Genomic DNA, 18,008 nt, shown 5'->3' on the forward strand with positions numbered 1-18,008 from the left:
TGTCCCCAAGTCAGTGAAAGGGATTCAGGTGAATATGGCATGCCGCACAGCTCCCCAGGCGCAAGGTCTTTAATAGCAATGTGGTGTTTGGGTCTATGCTGGCCTTGGAGGGACAAGTGGGGAGCTCCAGCCCTTACTCCATAAAATGGTCCTCTGCTTTCCCAACTAAACCTTCCTTACTGCCCCCATTGCTCTGTCTACCTCTGCCCAGCTGGCACTCAGCAGGGTCAACCAAGCGAGGGCCTTACAGGAAACAAGAAATGCTCTTCAAGTCCTTGTATATTTCCTTTTCTATTTCCAAGTGATTCTTTCTAGGAATATTTTCTCCCTGGGAGTGATCTCCTGTCCTCATAGCTAAGGGGATTCCTGGGCTGTGCTGTGCTGAGGGCAGGCTGTTGGAGTTCTGTCTTCCTGCTCCATATGCACACAAGCATCTTCTGATCTCAGTGCACAGTACTAGGCACTTGCTTCCCATCCAGCTTTCCTTGTCCCAACACCTGCCCTTCCTTTTCTTCTTCCATAGTGTGTGTGTGTGTGCATGTGCGTGCGTGCGTGCATGTGCATGTGGGGTGTTGAGAGCACGAGTTCTCAGGATCCCCCAGATAGAAATCCTGGAGCTGTTATGGGACACTTGGTACTCCTCAACAGCTCGCTGCAGTGCTGCATTTCAAATCACAGTTCCTCCCAGGGGTTTAGGAGCAATAAAAGCTGCCAATAATTATTGATGACTTATTATACTCTGGGCATAGGGGTAAATACTTTCTCTATTACCTCACTTGATTCCTCACTATATCTTCTGAGGTGTTATTATCAACTTCATAATATGGATGGGGCTAAAGAGACATAGAGACGCTAAGTAACTTATTAAGGTCACACAGCTATTGAGTGGTCAAGCTGAGATAAAGCCAAGATTGGTCTCAGTCCACACTGCATCCTTGACCACTGCGTGCTACCATTTCACCAATGTAAACTTTAATTTAGTTTCATCATGATCACAAATGTAACGCATGAACACATCATTATTCATTTGAAAAAATTAAAAGTACTCAGGTAAGACTGGAATTCCTTCTGACCATCATTCCCTATTTCCTATCACTTTCCTCACTCAAAGGATAATTTTTATCATTGTGGTTTACGTAATTTCAGACCTTTTCCTACACATTCACACGCATGTTTGTGTGTGTAGAAAACACCAGCCTCTCTGGCTGTTCTTTAATACCTGGAATTATACTTGTAAACACCATGCTGAAACTTTTGACATTTCACAATATGTCTTGACCCTCTTTTCATGTAAGCATAAGCAAGTTCCTTTATACCTTTATACCACTGCTCCAAATTTCATATTAAGAGATGCTATAGTTCTCTGTTTTCTGGTTTTTGTTTCTGAGCATGTCCCAGTTGGTGAACATTGAAGCTGTAATCAAATGTCCACCATCATTATGCTTCAGTAAAGATCCTTGAGATGTAGCTTTTTGTGCAATTCTGTGAGTATTTTTCTAGGACAGCGGAAGTGGAATTGCTGTGTGTTTGAGTATGCAAATTTACAATTTTCATAGACACTGACAAATGACCCTCCACAGTGGCTGCACCAACGGATATCTTTTTAAGGATTTTTACGTTCACATTGAGGGGAAAAGTGCTGTGTCTCCACAGAGGGCAGACAGCACAATACAGAGTGAGCTTAAACTGTGGAATGACCTGTGTGTGGGTGGGAGGCTGCAAGAAGTTCGAGCAGTGGTGTCACAGTCTTCCAGCTGGGCAGGTAACACCCTCTCTGATCTTCAGTTCTCACCTGCTAATTGGAGGCCATAATCTCACTAATCAGAGGTCTGTTATGAAAATTGAGATGCTCATAGCATATGACCATATACACACAAAGCACTGGACAACAGCTATCCCTGTCCCAAATGAGGACAGGGAAGGCTCAGGATGTTTTCCTGAAAATCTTTAAGGATAGCAAGCCCACAGCTGGGCTGGACCCAGGTGCCATCTCCTTTAGGGAGGACTGAATAACAGAGAATTGATATCCAGCCCATTTCAGAGCAGAGCTGTAAGGCACAAGCCTTGTCCTTGACCTTGACCATGACCTTGAGTTCTGTCTGGCATAGCCTAGGAAAAGTAGAATATCATACAGCATGGGCATTCGTTACCTTCTCATGAAAATAGTAAACTCACAAGAAATGCCTCTCATGTTTTTGATGGTGAAATACCCTAACTTTTTAACCCTAACTTCTTTGATATTTTGTATGACAGATATGTAGGGTTTTTAGGCCATTAAGGCAATGCAAACAAAGGAGGAATGATTTCATTTGGTGGCTTTTATTTTCCTACTAGCAGCACAACAATGTAATCTGGGCTCTGACTTTCACTTAGTATGAGAAACCATGAAAAAATTGTGAAACCTTGCTAAAACTCAGAACTTTGTAAAAGTTAGATGATAACAATGTCTATTAGCAAAGCTAGTGCTTATAGGGCACTTAAAATATACCAGGCTTTATGCTAATTAATCATTTTGTGTATTTTTTATTATTATCTAATTGACTGGTCACAATAAGAAGTCAATGGTGGTCCCTGGAAGCACATCAGCATGGCCTTGGGAAAGTGACCTAGTGTCCTTGTGGCTCAGGATGTTTTTTTGGCAAAGTTAATGGACAGACATACGAGACTCCAGAAATAGCCCGTGGGCTGTGGGCATGAGAGGGCCTCTCCCTGACTGATTCTGAAGCAAGGGATAGTGGATTATACCTGTGTGTGTAGATGCCCCCAAGCAGGACCTATTTGGTTGTGGCACTGAGGTTTGGGAGGCCCCTGTGAAGACCCAGGCAAATATAGCATGAAAACATTATCTGACTTTGCAGCAGAACGGGGCCAGCTCTCCTGAGGAGTGGTATTCTTTGGGACTGGTAGATGAGGCCATGGCAATTCTTGGCTTAAGAGTAAACAGTGAGAGCTCATCTTCCCGGCCCTTCTTCTTGGAAAACTTGGGGGGTGGGGCGGGCAGGTTCACAGTTTATTACATTTGCATGGTACGTTAGGACTAAAGCTCACAGCTCACAGCTCTTGACTCTTTTTGAGTTTCTTAAAACCACAGTCTACCCCTCTTCATCCTGCCTGATACACATCTCCATTGTGCCAAAGGAATTCCCAAGGCCTGGTCCCTCTTCCTTTGCTTTCTAACTCCTCTGAAGCCCATGGCAGAGGGAAAGCACATTAGCACCTTTGCATTCATTAGATATGTTTTTTTTTTTTTTTTGACCAAGTGTTTGCCAGATGGGAATTCTGAGAAAGACAGAGAGAGGGCACAAGAGAGGTAAGTTTTAATGGTAGAGAACTTGGAGATCCTGCCCCAGGAGGGCAGACCTAAGCATGGTGCCAGAGAGAGAAAGGAAAGAAAGGGCAGGAGGACAGGGAGAGGGAAAGAAAGGGCTTCTGAAGGTCATCTTCATGCTGTGTCTATGCCAATCTCAGTGACTCAGTTGTCTCCCCTCCACATCTGGGACCATGGACTTAGTTCTCTCTTTCCAGATGTGAAAAGTCACCCAGTGCTCAGTGGCAGCCTGAAAGTCCACTGGGAACATTGCCTTCGTGGGCTTTTGTTTCCTGAGAGGGTGGAACATGGCAGAGCTGGTCAGCAAGCAGGTGGATCTTTCTAGGCACAGAGGCTGTTTATCTGCAGGAACCTGCAGACCCCAGGGCTTCTTCCATAATCATGCCCAGCAGCACCTGACCACTCAACCCTTTTAAAGAAAAGCCATGTCTTCTGTGCTTTGCTTGAGCCTGAGCTCCCTCTATAAGGTCAATGTGGATAATGCTCTAGCCTAGGATATGATTGACAGCACAGGCTGGGCCCCCTAGGACTAAGGGGAAGACATTGAGTAACCTTAGGCACGTCTCTCTGGTGCTGAGCTTCACTTTCCTCATCTGTGGACAGGACAAGGGACTTGCTGGCCCTTACTGTGGGATGGAGGGTCTCTATTCAGCAGGTGAGATTGAAGAGAACTGAGAAGCTTTGATAAAGGAGGATTGGCACTTCCTTTGTGAAATCTAAAAATATTCTTTTTATGAAGCTGAGTTCCTAAGAAGTTCTAGCACAAAGCTAGTGAGCCTAAAGATCTCAAGGAGTAAGAGGAACTTCTGAGATTTCACGTCTCTTTTGTTCCAGGGGCTCTGTTTTCAGGGTGACCAGCTGTCCTGGTTTGGCAGGGATGATGTGGGACTTTGAGTGCTACAGGGACAATCTTGGGAAATCAGGGAAAGCTAGTCGTCCCAACTATTCCCCAAACCCTCTGTCCTGAGACTGAGGGCAAAATACCCTGTCCCTTAGTCTTGGGATAAATCAAAACCCAGATGTCCTTGGTCTGACCCCATTACAGTCCAGCACCAGGGCAGGGCATCTTGCTTCCTTATTCACGGGCTTGTTGTCATTCTCTCATCTGTGCCTCAGCAACCCTATCCCCCTCAGTCTACCATACAGACTGTCCTTGATTTCAACTATTGGGCAGGTGGTTTGACTAACTATTCACATCTGTACGGTAAAGCCATTGCACTATAATTAAGAGCCATTAGTGTGCCAAGAATTTTATGGATCTCAACTTTTTCTTTCTTTCTTTCCCTCCCTCCCCCTCCCCTCCCCTTCCTCCCTCCCTCCCTCCCTCCCTCTCTCTCTCTCTCTCTCTCTCTCTCTCTCTCTCTCTCTCTCTCTCTCTTTCTTTCTTTCTTTCTTTTCTTTTCTTTCCCCAGGCCCTTGTGCACATGAGGCAAACACTCTATCAACTGAGCTATATCCCCAGCCTCAACTCATTATTTCTTACAGAACCCCATGATGTAGGTATTGCTATTATCTGTATTAGTCAAAGTTCTTCAGGAGCTGCTGTGTATGGAAACTGAGGCACAGAGAGGGAAGTAACTTGCTCAAGGACACACAGCAGTAAAAAGAGGGGCCAAAATTTGAACCCAGGCAGTCTTTGCTTCATAGCCTGTGCCTCTATTTACTCTAGTATATGGCCTTATTATCAGATCTATTATCTTGCTTAGTTTTTGGAAAGGATGAAAAGAAGTTATGTGCACAGTTACTGACAAAGAGGAGATGCTCCATGCTTGTTTATTCTCTTCTTCCTTCTCTCTTCTTTTATTAAAATTGAGGCATGTGGCCACAGAGGTCTGTTTATGATTATAATTCAATTCAGATTCCACAGCAGCATTGAGGAATTGAATTTTAGTTGGGGGAGCATGCACTGTAATGTGTGTGTGATGGGGAATGGCTGGTGCTGCAGATGTGAGGAAGAGCTGGGCTGGTCACCTGCATTTGTCTGTGTTGTCTCCAGACAAGACTGGGGCCAAGTTCTAAATAGGAGCTGAAGAGAGAATAAGGCTCAGAGCTGACCTATAAAACCCAGATTTCTAGAGTCAGCAGAGAACTTGGGGCAGGTGGCTTTAGGGACCTTTGCCCTGGGCTGTGGCCTTAGCATGCACCCAGTCCTGTCTTCACCATCAGATACCAAGAACCATCACAAGGACACAGAACCAGTCAGACAATGATACCCAAGGTCACCTCACCTGACCCCTTCCCCAGTTATGATTCCCTCTGACCTCAGACTCAAGACAAAGTACCTGAGTTATCAGGCTATGGTATATGCAACAGTGCCTCTGCTCCTGGCTGCACATGGCTTGAGCTGACCTCTGATGGCTTTTGGGTGAGGCAGAGCAGCCAAGTGTAATGAAATGAAATCTGAGGTCAGCAGGTCTAAATTTACCAGCTGTTTGTCTAGTCAAGCCATGTTATTTCTCTAAGCCCCAGTTTCTACATGTATAAAATAGAGATAATAATACTGAACCCTGAGCTTGTGGGGGTTCAGTTAAAGGTGCTTAGCTTAGAATAGGAGCTCTTTTCTTCTTTTTCTCCTTGAAATCCCTCCTTGTGCTGAGTGTGGTGGCTCATGCCTGTAATTTCAGCAGCTTGGGGGGCTGAGGCAGGAGGACCACAAGTTCAAAGTCAGCCTCAGCAACTTATCAAGTTGTCTCAAAATAAACAATAAAATAATGGTCTGGAGATGTGGCTCAGTGGGTAAGGACTGCTGGGTTCAACCCCTGGTACTGAAAAAAAAAACAAAACAAAGAAGCCCATCCTTGTCTGATTAAGATGATGGTCTGAGGCTGCATTCTCTGACCATCTGCTCTGTCTTCCTTAAGTTTGGAAGCATCAGGAAGGACTCAAAATATCCTGGGGCCAGCCCCATTCTTGGAATCAGGACTGAGAAGCCTGACAGAGCCAGGCCAGGTTCTCCTTCCAGCAGACTGAGCTGAGACCCAGGCTGCAGCCAGAGCCTCTGCAGGGAAAGCACCCAGAACCACTGAGGTGGATTCTTGTAAATTTCAGTTGTATCTCCTGGGAACGAGTCCTGGCTTGCTTTGATTGATTTTTTTTTTTTTTGGCTTTCAAGTTATAGCACATGGATTTCTGAATTTCAAAGCCCTCTAGTAAATATGCAAATAGTTTTAATTTGAGGTGTAACAGACAGGTGGAATTAACACTCTGAAGCCAGCACTTGCCGTACAGCTGATAACTCAAAAGCAAGGTTCTTTTTTCCTATCGACATTGTGTGGACTACTTCCATCTGGTGGTCCTGTTAGGCTGTTGAAGATGCATTAAATCTAAGAAGAAGAAACTTTATTTTTCTGCTTTTGACTCTGTTTCCTGTACTCGTGTTTAGCAGGAATGAGCTGGGGATGGAGTGAGAGCTGGGTCAGTCCTAGACCAGACAGGAAGATGGTATTGACTGTGGGCCTCCCCCAGGGCTTGTTTTGGTGTGTCCTGTCTGTGTTTCTTTTTCTCTTTAGCGGCTCATGGGCTTTTGGTGGAACCCTGATCGAGTAACTGGGATTAAGTAATGGTGAAAAGCTTAAGTTCAGAGTTGGACAGATGAGGATTCAAATCCTGACCTTTTTCACTTCCCATCCTTGTGACTATGGGGACTTCAATTAATTATCCTAAGCTTTGGTTCCTGAATAAAAAAAAAAAGTACCTGCTTCATGTTGCCAGAATGAAAAATATAATTATGGAAATCTTACAGTACAGCACATCACACTTCAACCTCTCCTACAGACAGGTTAGTAGTGGTATCAATACACTTAGGATCTCCAACCTGCCAGCAACAGATGGGTCTCATTATGGGTGGTCTGTTGTGACACAAAAGAAATACCCACCTTGGTTCTTGGCTCTAAGGAGCTCTGGGAGAGACAAGACTGAATAGAAAGTGAATGTTAAAGGGATGACAGCTAAATGTTTAATAAAGTGCTAAGTTGAACAGACAGGTGATCAGAATGATTGAAATGCAGGGAAGAGAGAACACTATGAGAAGTGAGGTGGTCCCTCCATTGGCTGAGCATTGGCTATGTGCCAGGCTTCCAGGACTGGCCCTTACCATTACCCTGGGAGGTGGATATTTTCCCCACATTTTATTCACAAAAGGGCACGAAGGCCCAGAGGAATGAAATGCGTCATCCAAGGTCATATGGCTAGATGTGGCTAGAGTTTGCTCTTCAGCTTGCGTGATGGAGGGGAGGCCTGAGTGACCTTTAAAGAAATGTAGGCAGAGGTGAAAGGGGAGCTCTGTTCCTGGGTTTGCTGGTGTATGGTGCTGGGGAGCTGTGCTCCCCAAGAAGTCATTAGGAGTTCTACTCAGAGCAAGAGAAAGCCCCCAGGGCAGACTTCTGGGCTTGTCATGCCTGACAGGCTGTGGACATCAGTACCAGCCGGTCTTAACAGGTGAGGACCACATAGAGCTCTGTGTAGCCACAGTCCAGCAATGAAACCCGATAAGTGCCCTGGCCCCACAAGGTGCCAGGCATTTGCCTTCTTATCGGGCTGGGCACATTCCATGGCCAAGTGGCTACCTGGGTTACTTGACAGGGTAGATCTGCATCGGTCTGTGTGTACATTTGCATTGCTGCATATCCGACGAGTTTTGCATTTTTTTGAGAGTCTGGCTGGCCTGGCTACAAGGGGGGCTGGCATGGTGCTCTGCTCTCCAGGACTGGAGACCTGAGTTTGAATACTGCCTCACTTTTCCTAGGTGTATAGCTTTGGGCAGGCAATCTCAGCTCTCTAGGCCTCAGTTTCCTTTACTGTGAAATGGGAATGGTAAAGAAAACCCTACTCTTAGTTTAATTTTGAATATTTAATATTATAAAGAGCCTGACTTACCTTGGTATATACTGCATAAAAGTAATTACTATTTTGGATGACTTTGGCTGTTTCTGGAATATTAAGAGTTCTGAGCTCTACTACAGGGCAGTGTGGGGTGAGTAGACAGGGGTGAGTACAAGAGTTGATGGGAAGCTGCCATGGTAATGTCTCGTTTGCACTTGGACGAACCCCAGCTTCAGATTCTGGACCTCAACAGGGAATTTGAGCTGAGTGGGAGCTTTGGGGAATCCCATACTTTACCTAATTGCTTGAAAAGGCTTATATGAGTGTGATAAAACTTTGCCCCTCTGCTGGGCTAAAGCTGGCTGAAAGAGAAGATGACCCAAATGTACCACCCAGCTGGGAACCATGTGTCGGAGGTGAGGCTGAGGCAGTTGTGGGCATGTTTCTCACCTATCTTATCCAGCCGAGTGGAAAGAGAATACAAAAATGTGTCATCTGGGTTTACACTGCTGCCTGCCACCTGTATGAACTTGGGCCAGCTCCTTTACTTCCCTCTGCCTCCTCCTTCCTGTTAGAAGGGCTACATTTCTTTACCCTTTCTTTTACTGGGCATTTATAAGAGCCCTATGAGGTTGGCATTATTATGTTTATTATGATTAGCAAACACACTTGGATTGCTTAAGTACTTGGCCAAAATCACTGTCTAAAAGTCCCAGGACAAGGTGTGGCACCAGCATCATGTCCCACCTGCTGAAGGTCTCAGCTAGGTCTCTCTGGGCCAACTGACCAGTATGAGACCCCGAGCCCTTCCTCTGGCTCCCCAGTCACTGTGTTTTTCCAAGTTAAATTCCTGTGCTCTGGTGAAACCAATGGGATATTTGCATAGTGTATCTCCCAGAACAATCTCAGGTCCAAGCCCTACACTTTATGAGAGGTTGGCTAATTAAATGAGGCACCATTGGTCTGTGGCCATGGACCTGATGTGGCAGATAGAAATGTTTCAGGGGTTGTAAAACTTTTCTGGACAGTTATTATTTTTTTTTTTTAAAAAAAGCTCTAAAATGGACTACAAGGAGTTTCCATGGAGATATTTTCTGGAAAGACAGGAGACAGGTCTGGCTTTATGGAGAGTCACTAGAGAAGGATCAAGACAGGCCTAAGGTTTTTGATTTTGAGTAATTCAACCTGAAATCCTCTTTATCATCAAAATGCTGGCTGACCAGCCTCCAGTTCTGAAGCCCTAGTCAGGGAAACATAGTCCAAAGTTGGGGGGAAGGTGGGGGCAGTTGTGGTTAATTCAGGGCTTTCCTGAGTTTCAGAAAGCAGAAGGACCCCTCAGAGTGGGAGAGGGGCTGGAAGAGACCCTATAGTTTTTATGGGTGTATTCTTAGCAGCATTTCTTCACTTAGCCTTGAACTTATTAGTGAGAGCAGGTGAGCATTGACTGGAATGAGGTGTTGGGGAGGGAGAAGAGGAGCTAGGTCAGGAAGAGATTTCTGCCAGTTAGGATGCATGTGAATCTGAGACCTCAAGTTATTGGAGTTTTCCTGGCCCTAAACTTGTCCAAACTTGGAAAATCCTGTCCAAACTTGGACAGTCAAGCTATACCAACACCGCCTGCACCTAGGGAGAGAAAACTAAGGAAAGAGACAGGTCATGGTTGCAGGGTTCAGGCTCAGAGCAGATTTGATTGACAGTTTTGTAGACTTCAGACTTAGTCATGGGAGTTGGCTGACCTCTTAGCTGTTGCCCCCCATCCAGGTTTCTGCCATTTCACTAGTTTCATGAGCTGTAGGTGAAAGGAATAGAGAACAAAGAGTATTTCTCTAAGCTTTCCTTTAAGAAAAGGGAGTGTGTCTCAGCCTGTTTGTATTGCTATAACAGAATTCCTGAAACTGGGTCATTTGAAAAGAACAGAAATGTACTTCTCACAGTTCTGGAAGCTGAGAAATGTACAATCCAGTGTCTGTTAAGCCCAACTCTACTTCCAAGATGGCACCTAATCCTCTGTTCTCTGGAGAGAAGCAAGGATGTGTCCTCATACGGCAAAAGGTAGAAGGGCAAGAGGGTGAAGTATCAAGCCCCTTTATAAGGGACCTAATCCCATTCATCTCATGGCCTAATCATCTCTTAAAGGCCCCAATTCTTAGCTTTCACATTGGCAACACATGAAATTTGTAGGGGACACAAACCATAAACAGATTTTGTGTTTTCCAATATTATAAGCTACCAAAGTGATCAGATGTCTCTGTGTGTGTATCTCTTCTTCCTGGCTTATGTGGTGAATCATTTCTTTTCCCAGGAGTCAGATGCATGCTTTAGCACATTCATGTTTTTTTCTTTTTTAAGTAGCATTTGTGATATATTCATGGAATAGTGTCCTTACTTTTTTTTTCCTTTTCTGCTTTCCTTCCCTCTTTCTTTTATTTCTCTGTTCCCTAGCCACATCTGCCTCCTTGATTTCCCCCTTTCTCTTTCCTCTCTTCCTCCCAACCTTCCCCCTTTTCTCTTTACATATATTAATTTTGTTTCTCCCGGACCCTACCCTAATTTGGCCTCATAAAAATTATTTTGGGCTCCCTGAGGCTAGGAACCATTTCCTGAGACTCAGATCTGTCAGCATGTTCAGCGACTTTCTAGAAACACTGTCAACATGTTCTCTGTGGTGTGACCTTGCTGATCTCTGACCATACTGCAGAGACCAGGTGCAGAGCACTGCCTTTCCTTGCCCAGCCCTCCTGCCATGCAGTCTTTGGTTCTTTGAGCTGGCTGCTGCCCTGATGGCCACTGCCTTCTCAGCACAGTGTTATCTACCACAGGTGCTAGGTTAAGTGTACAGACCCTTTTCGAAGGTAAGAAATGGCTATGAATACCAAGTAGGCAAGTTTCAGGGATTCCTCTTTATTTCTTTATTCCCTTGATGACATCAAGAATTTTTAGTAGCTGGCGAAACTACAAATATCTCTTGAGCCTTAAGATTCCAGCTCAATCTTTCTCAAAGAAGAACAAAAACAAACAAACAAAAATGAGTTCTCCATATCATAGGGTAGTATTGCAACAAAAGTGTGCCATATTCAGTCTCTAAAGGTAAAATCTTGGATTTTTCATTTCTATAGGTTGTGACCATGATGCAGATCCATGAGAGTAGGGGACAAAAAATCTCCATGGAAGTGTTGAGTTGAAACCAGAGACTTAAACAGCTAGTGCTGATGGTGCTGTTGCTATAGACAGGCTTTGGGCTTAATGCTTCATGTGTGTTTTTACTGAGTCCTTAACAAGAGGGGCCAAGCAGATGCCATTCTCATGCCTATTTTACGAACAGGCACATTGAAGCTTAGAAAGGCTAAGCAGTTTACCTAAGCTTACGAATGTAGGGATTCAAACCCAGGAGTGACTCTGATTCTTTTGTATTTTACTGTCTCCAGAGGAAAACCATAATTTCGAAGTTTTTGAAAGCTTTCAGGAACAAGGTCCTCAACTAAAGCAATCCAACCTAAAATAAGCTGTCCAATTAATGAGTCATTGCAAGAAGATTATGATGTTTGCCTTCACTTTATATGTTTGGGTCTAACTAGATTAGTTCTACAAAAGCATACTATTTCCTTCTGGACACCATTAGGATAAGTTGCATTGCTGTCACCAGGTGAACAAACATGTTTGTTGAGAAGTATCAGCATCAGCTGGGAGCTTGTCAGAAATGTGGGACCTGGGGTCACAGCCCAGACCTGCTGGATCAGATTCCCCACTTCAGCAAGTCTCCAGGTGATTGTTGTGCAGGTGAGCATGTGACAAGCACTCGTGGTCTGGGGAGGGGTTTTGCAGCCAAAGCAAGTTGGGTTTTACCAGGAGAAAAATAACTGAAATCAGAGAGAACTCATTCACAGCCTACTCCCTCCTTTTCTTTCTACAGGAACATCATTTTTTATTATGTAAAAAATATTTAACCACTCATGATGTAACTCCTGACAACTGATCATTTGATTGTATGCTTTTCACATATTATCTCATTTGATGTTCACAAGCCAATGAAGTAAACACTCTTCTCACCCTCATTTTAGAGCAAAAGAAGCATGGCATGCAGAAATTAAGTAAATCATCCAAGGTCAACATAGATAGCAAGGAAAAGCAGTTCTTTTAAAGGGTAAAGTTTACCTGAAAACAAATACCTGGGAATACTTCAAGTATTATATCCATTGAGTATTACCTGTGTTCAGGCTAAAAAATCACTTAGAGATTTTTGGATTTACCGCACTAGATGAGGTCCTTAACATCACCCAACAAAAGCATTAAGCCATCTGTGTGTACTTATTAGAAGAACAAAAATAGCAACTACTTACTAAATACTTAGAGTTGGTAACACTTGTATTTCCATTCTTTTCTATTCTTCGAATTTTGCATCTTTTCTGATCTACTGTATAGATTTCACATAGAATTATAAGCTTTTAACAACAGAGATGTGTCATAATTACCTTTCCACCTGCGTAGGGCTGGGCAGCATTTCATAGCTATTAACAGCATGTAAATGTCTGTTGAATGTGGAACAGCCTAGTAATTTCAAGCTCTTTCCAATAATGCTCCTTATGGTGGCCTTTCTGTTCTTCTTTAGGACATTTAAAATAACAGTTTGAAGGTACCATGTGAAATTACAGTTTTCTCATAGAGATAATGATAATATCTGATCAAAATCTCTTCGTTACTGTCTCTTCTCTACCACATTTTCCTACAGAGCTTTCCAGTTAACATTTTGCTCTCAGAGTGAATGGTGCCATTCTGCTGAAGGACAACCCTGAGTGGGGGTGAAGGCTAGGTCAAAAGCATCCAGAAACTTTCCTAATGGAAAAAGGACATAGGCTAGATAATAGGTTATGGGATTAACAGGTTTAGGTTTAAATTATGTTCATCTACTGGCTTGAGCATTTGATTTAATCTCTCTGAATCTCAGTTTTCTCATCCAGAAATGGGATAATAAAACACATCCCATTGACTGGCTATGAGAACCGAGTGAAGTAATACATGGAGGTGGTCTAAGAGGGGACCTGGTACGCAGCATATGCAAAAACAACTGAGGTCCCATCTGCAGAGGTGACCTATTGAAGTCAGCAAAAGCATGACTTTTTTTTTTCTTCCCTAAGGGTGAGGAGAGGACTAAAAGCAGTTAGATAGGGAAGCCTTTCCAAAAACAAATAGCCTTCTTCTTGGATTTCAGTGCTATTAATGATGTACTTATTCCTCCAAGATAGAATGGTGCCTTGTCTCAATGTCTTGGAAAATTTGAAAAAGTCTTAGGTTTTCTGTGTTGGGTGATGTGACCTGACTCTGAGGTGGCAACTGAAGTGACCTTGTAGTCAGTGTAAGAAAAATAACACCCCACAGGTTGCTTCCAGGATGAAACCGGTTTTGAAGGGGTTTATAAATGAGTAGGGTATTTTCCATTGATTTGTGTTCTTTGGCAATTAAATTGTAGCCCAGAGAGGTTAAGGTACTTGTCTTAACCTGGTGGTGAAACATGTAGTCAAACCCAGGTCTTTCTGGCTCTAGAATACTAAGTCTGGACTGTACTGCTTTAGGTAGAAATGGATACAGAATTTTGGAAGTTGGACACCCACACTTTCCGCTGCAAGAAGCAGAATCACAGAAACGAGCCTCTCTTTCTCCTGCAGCGGGAGTGGGAGGGAACACCATGGTTCAGGTCCGCATGGCTAACCAGAACGCAAGGCTCCACTGGTCCTCCACAGATGGACTCCTCTGATTAATTATTGAACTCCTGCTTCCCCAGCCAACAAGAGGTGATGTGCTGGGATGGGGGTTGGTCGGGGGGCATGAAGGGCTGCTCACCAAGCAAGGGCTCTTCTCCAGCCATCTGGCAGGAGGGGAGATGAAGCCTTGGAGAGAAAGGCAGCCAAGCCCACTGTAGCTTTGACCCTTCCTTTTACCTCCTTGTGAAACGTAGGGGACAGAGGGAATGCCTCAGCCTTTTCAGTGTGGCTGCCAGTGACTGTTTATAACTCTTTGAAGAGAAATGTAAAGGAGCTGCGTAGAGATTTTCCCGCTGCCTATGTGTACTTCTGCTTAGTGAGTGAGTGGGAGGACAACCTCCTCATGAATGTCTGACTCCTCAAACTGACAGTGAGAAGCTGCCTTAGCAGTGGATGGAGCAGAGGAGAAGAGTCAGGTGGACTTATGAGCTCCAGGGTTCTGATCTGCCACACACATTTCTGGAGACCCTCAATCTTCCTGGTCCTAGACTCTAGTTTTTTTTTTGTGTGTGTGTGTGTTTCGTTTTGTTTTTTTTTGGTGCTGGGTCAACCCAGGACCTCACACATGCCAATCAGGTGCTCTGCTGAGCCAATTCCCCAGCCCCAGTTCAAGTTTAGATGGATGTCCTGGCATGAGTTTGTTTCAGGCAAAGGTGGTATGCAGAGGATATACTAAGAAAGGTGAGGTGCTCAGGCTGAGAAGTATTTGGGCTGAAGCCATGTCACTCACACAGGGGCCATCTTCCATGTTCTCCTCTAAATGTGTTGCGTTTGACTGAAGAGCAGCTCCCAGCTCCCAGTGTTGAAGAACAGGTAACTGTAGAAGAAGAAAACTTCCTACGTCTTACTCAGGTCAGGAAACACAGAAAATTAAGATTCTGAGTCCCACAGTGTGAGCAAGCTCTCCTACCTGCCTGGCTGATGGTGAAAATGGAGAACATGATAGAAGGTCATATTAACAGGTATTACCACAAGTTCCCAGATGCCAGAAGTCTGCAACACTGAGCAAGCAAAAGGAGCTACACGGAAGTGGAGAAAGTCAAAGAATATAAGAATTTCCATTGGATGTCAGACCCCTGATCCTTTCAGGCCAGAATTCTCTGACAATAACAAACATTGGGCTGAAATGAGGGAGTTAGCTATTGTCCAGAGCTCATACTTTTTATGACTCTTTTATTTATTTACTTATTATTTTAGTCAGCTTTCTCACTGCTGCAACCAAAAGACCTGACAATTTTAGAGAAGGAAAATTTTATTTGGATCTCATGGATTTAGAGATCTCAGTCCATAGACAGCTGACTCCATTCCTTGGGACCTGAGATAAGATCATGGCAGAAGGATGTGGGGAAGAAAGCAGCTGGGAACATGGCACCAGGAGAGGCGGAGGGAGGTCCCCTCACTACAAACAAAATATAAACCCCAGTAGATTAACATACTGATTAGATTAAGGCCATCATAACCTATTTCACCCTCTAAACATTTTTTCATTATTTTACATATGAGCTTTTGGGGGACACTTAATATTTAAACCATAACATTTATTTTTGTGGTATTAGGGATTGAACACAGGGTGCTCTGTCACGGAGCTACATCCCATATCCCTTTTTATTTTGAGACAGGGTCTTGTTAAGTTGCCAAGGCTGGCCTCAAATTTGCAATCCTCCTGCCTTGCTGGGATTATAGTATGTACTACCATGCCTGGTTTATGACTCTCCAAAATGGTTTTCAATAGCCTATGAGGTTGGAAGGACTACCAAGAGTTGTTTTATGTTTATCTTGTAGGGTAACTTCAAAAATTAAGCACATACTTCTTCTACCTCCTGCCTTTCCCCAGAACAGCTCTTTTTTTTTTTTTTTTTTTTTTTTTTTTTGCTGTAGCACATCATTAGCTTGTAACCACAAAGGGCAGAGGTAACTTTATGTAGAGCAAAGAATACTAGAATAGAAATGTCAGCTGTCTTCCTTGCCAAAGATGGAATTGTCCTTGGACAGGTCACTTTGCCACCCTGGATTCAATTTCCTTCCTTGTGAAAGGAGAGTTAGCTTGATTGCGTTACCAGTTCTCAACACTGGCTTCAAATTAGAATCTTCAGGAAAGTTTTTAAAAACTTTTAATTTTTGTTGCAGAGAAAAATGGTGACAACAGAATAAGATCTACAGCCTAGTTAACATATTGTACCAATGTTAATTTCCTGATTTTGATATTGTCCTATAGATATTTAGGATGACAGTCATTACTGGAAAAGTTTGTTGAAGGGCACATAAGACTCTCTGTATTGTTTGTGCAACTTCCTATAATTTAAAAATACAGAGTTAATTTTTTTCTCCCTAATGCCTGAATCCCACCTGAGAGATGGTGATCTGTTGGTCTTGGATGATAAGTTGGACATCAGTGATTGTTAAATCTCTTCTGGTCATTGTAATATGAATCCATGGTTGAGGACCACTGCAGTAGATGATCTTTAGGTCCCTTTCTAGCAATAAAATATTATCAATCTAATTTATCTAAACCTCTTGCAACCACTTAGATGTTCATCATGTAGGGTGAGACAATAAGTTTATCATACACTGGGCAACAATTTTGTATTTGTCCTAAAGTTAGATCTTCTTTGAGTGACTCCTTCAATTTCAGCCATCATTCTCCTCTAGCTGTATCAATAAGCTGCTGCTTCTTACTTGATGCTTTTCTCCATGACTGTGACCTTCACCAAGGGCCACTGCTTACCAGCTGCAGGTCACTTCCTGAGAGCCCTCCACCAAGTCCCCGAAAGAAGGTACTACCAGCTCCATATGGGTCTCAACAGGGAGGGAAGATGCTCCCTTTAGAGTCTTTGTATTCTGTTGACTTTCTCTCAAAGTTCCATGGTAAATCAGACTCTACTGAACAGTTGGAGTTAAGCAATGAGGATCAAAATGTGGGAGGGGAAAAATTAAAACATAATGCCCAATAGGACTGGGCTTACAGTCCAGGAGAAAAGCAGACTCAACTTAAACCTTTCACAGGGAGCTCACCTGGAAAATGCACCTCAATGCTTAGCCGAGCTCCCTCCCCTCAGATGAGTCCTCCTCACATGGAACTTCTTTGCACATCCACAGTGGGACTCAGTACTGGAGCCACTGCAGGGAAAGTGCTGTTTACCCTCTAACTCATCCTTCCTTAAGAGTCACACTTTCCTAGGATTTCAGTAACACAAGCAAAGCTCTTCTCAAAATCTGAGTTAATCAACCAAAAATTATGCAGTAGGAGAGGAGGGTCGTGGCTTCACCAGGATAGTCCCAGGTGAGCTGTGGTACTTTAGGTCCAATCTTGACAGGGTAAGGGGACGATATCTCCCTTTCCCTCCTTATTCTCCAGGCGACAACCAATGGAACACACACACACACACACACACACACACACACATCCAACTTGCATATTTTCCCAAAGCCCAGCACGAACGAAACTGTTTCCTAAAGTATGATCTAGGACACATGCAAAGCTGTATTTTAGATGTGTTCATCTTCTAGCCCCTTCATCTTTCCAAAGGCCTCTTGGAGCATAAGGAATGAGGCCAATTAGAGCAGAGCCACCAGGCCCTAAATGGCCACCCTCTGTCCACATAAAATCCAGCCCTGAGTTTGAGAGAGCCTGTTGACCCAATCCTGTTCTTCAGTGGGGCATCATCTCCATACTCTTATCTGTAGGAGGAAGAGAGGCCAGGGGTGTGGGGATGGGCATTTTCCTGAGCAGCTTCACCAGTGGGTCACACAGGGGTTAGTTATGTAAGCTCTGCTGATTTGTAATGATAGTGAGTCCAGGATTATATTAATAGAATTCATAATTCCACTGGGCTTGTTCCAAATCTTTTTGAACTTTCATCTCTCTAACTAGACATTATTTTTAAAGACTTTTTAAAAAAAATCAGCTAAAAGCCTTCTCTCCTCTCTCTATCACTTTGGTCATCCTTATATATCTACACATAGCTCCCAAATGTTCACCTGCAGGCTTGGTCCAGCTGCCAAGATGTCCCATTCTGGCCACTGCTTAAGGTAACAGTTTCTAAGTGTTCACTGCATTTAGTTTTGTCTCATCTCACCTCTTGACTTCAAGAGTTGACCCTTAA

General features: G+C 43.7%; 1 long non-coding RNA gene across 3 annotated transcripts in view; it reads left to right on the forward strand.

The window, feature by feature from the left end:
- The first annotated feature begins 7,638 nt into the window (after nucleotides 1–7,638).
- The window catches only part of LOC124107857 (uncharacterized), a 28,239-nt gene continuing 17,869 nt past the window's right edge, over nucleotides 7,639–18,008 (forward strand). The window contains exon 1 of one of the 3 annotated variants that reach the window (XR_006856544.2): nucleotides 7,639–7,765. This is a non-coding gene — a long non-coding RNA (uncharacterized LOC124107857). Of the gene's footprint in view, nucleotides 7,766–13,628; nucleotides 13,936–18,008 lie in introns of those variants that run through there. The other 2 variants (XR_009228884.1, XR_006856542.2) reach the window with 2 other exon arrangements.

This window comes from Marmota monax, unplaced genomic scaffold (genome assembly GCF_021218885.2).
Source record: "Marmota monax isolate L192 unplaced genomic scaffold, Marmota_monax_Labrador192_F-V1.1 WCK01_AAM20220418_F8-fsc00045, whole genome shotgun sequence".
NCBI classification, from domain to species: domain Eukaryota; kingdom Metazoa; phylum Chordata; class Mammalia; order Rodentia; family Sciuridae; genus Marmota; species Marmota monax.